This window comes from Pinus tabuliformis, chromosome 6 (genome assembly GCF_031772625.1).
Source record: "Pinus tabuliformis cultivar Carrire ecotype Pingquan chromosome 6, CPIR1, whole genome shotgun sequence".
Taxonomy (NCBI): Eukaryota; Viridiplantae; Streptophyta; class Pinopsida; order Pinales; family Pinaceae; genus Pinus; species Pinus tabuliformis.
This window is the reverse complement of record NC_142292.1, coordinates 169,854,584-169,856,498: the sequence shown is the minus strand read 5'-3', so window position 1 is coordinate 169,856,498 and position 1,915 is coordinate 169,854,584.

Sequence of the window (1,915 nt, the reverse complement as noted above, 5' to 3'; positions counted from 1 at the left end):
GGAGCCAAAACCTTTTCCTTGAATTAGGCTCACTTGCATTTAAATTTAAATTTGAGGCAAATTTTCCCTCTAATTTGAGAACCATTTTGAATTTGAAAATATTAATAAAATTTTCTTTTGAATTGAAAAATTAAATTTACCTCTTTGAAAACATCCTTTGTATCCTTATGGGATGTGCCATAGACAAGCCAATAATAGGTTTGTAGATTATCCATATGTTGGGGTTTTTGACCACAAGGTGGGGGCATCAACTTAAATTTGACATATCTCTCATAATGTAAAGAGTCTTGTGACATGTCACATATCGTCAGAATAAAAATGGAGAGGAGAATACAATAAAGGTGACCTTGACTACAAAGGCCTTAAATTTCGTTGCCATATTGGGCATCAAAAATAGGGCATATTCTGGTGTTTCTTGGTTTGACATCAATCAAAACCACATTTCAAATTCCCCCCCCACTTTATCATTGGTGGAAACACATGTTCTCCCGCTATGATCACTACTCCCCCTAAATCCCTGTCGCGGATCTTCATGACCTATTATCTCTCCCCCTTGGATATAAATGGAAAAATATGACTCTTCCTGACAAAATACCTACTTCTTTGTTCCTATAGCATGCTTGTGTTCCCCCTATCTACTTGGATGGATGGAATGAATATTAATGTGAACCTGGTAAAATCCCAAGCTTCTTCCAAAGATACTCAAAAGTCTCATGCAGTAGAGGTTTAGTGAAGATGTCAACTATTTTCTCCTTTGTCCCAATGTATTCCGCTTTTATGTTCTTTTCTACAAGCTGTCCTCAAACAAAATGGTATTTGATAGGAATGTGTTTAATTTTTGATGCATGAAATGATTCTTGGAGATACTTATGGCACTCGTGTTGTCACCAAACATTGGAATGGGCTCATAAAACTTGACCTGTAGATCCTGCAAAGTATTTTTCGTCTAGAGGACCTGAGTACAACATGCCATCACTGGTATGTATTCTGATTTTGTTGTGGATAATGATACTGAACACTGCTTCCTGCTCAATAATGATACAAGACAACCACCTAAGTAGAAGGAAGCTCCACTGGTTCTTTTACAATCATCAACACTACCTACCCAATCAACATATGTATAAGCTATGATAGTTAGATCATTTCCTTTTGGATGCCATAGTCTAAAATCTATTGTTCCTTTCAGGTATGGAAAGTTCCTTTTCACTGCAAAAACATGAGATTCTTTTGGTGCCACTTGGAAATGCACTACCTATCCAAATTCCTACATCACATTTGGTCTTGGAGCTATCACATACAATAAGCTGTCAATAATTGATTGATACACTCTCTGATCTGCATCCTTGGATATATCATCCTTTCTTAACTTATAGTCATTCACCACCTAACTAGAAGGAATCTCCACTGGTTCTTTTACAATCATCAACATATGTATAAGTTTTGATAGTTAGATCATTTCCTTTTGGATACCATAGTCTAAAATATGTTGTTCCTTTGAGGTATGGAAAGTTCCTTTTCACTACAAAAACATGAGATTCTTTTGGTGCTACTTGGAAACGCACCACCTATCCAACTTCCTACATCACATTTGGTCTTGGAGCTATCACATACAATAGGCTGCCAATAATTGATTGATACACTCTCTAGTCTGCATCCTTAGATATATCATCCTTGCTTAACTTACAGTCAGTCAACATTGGATTGATAAATGCTTTATAATCCTCCATATAAAACCTATTCAAACTTTCTTTAATGTAATTAGTTTGAAAAAGGAATATATTATTGTATTCTTGAGATATCTGAAGTCCCAAAAAGAACGTCAATTCACCAAGAAAAGACATTTCAAACTCATTGTGCATGTCACTAACAAAATTCTTACTTAGTCTATCATCATCGCTTCCAAAGATGATATGAT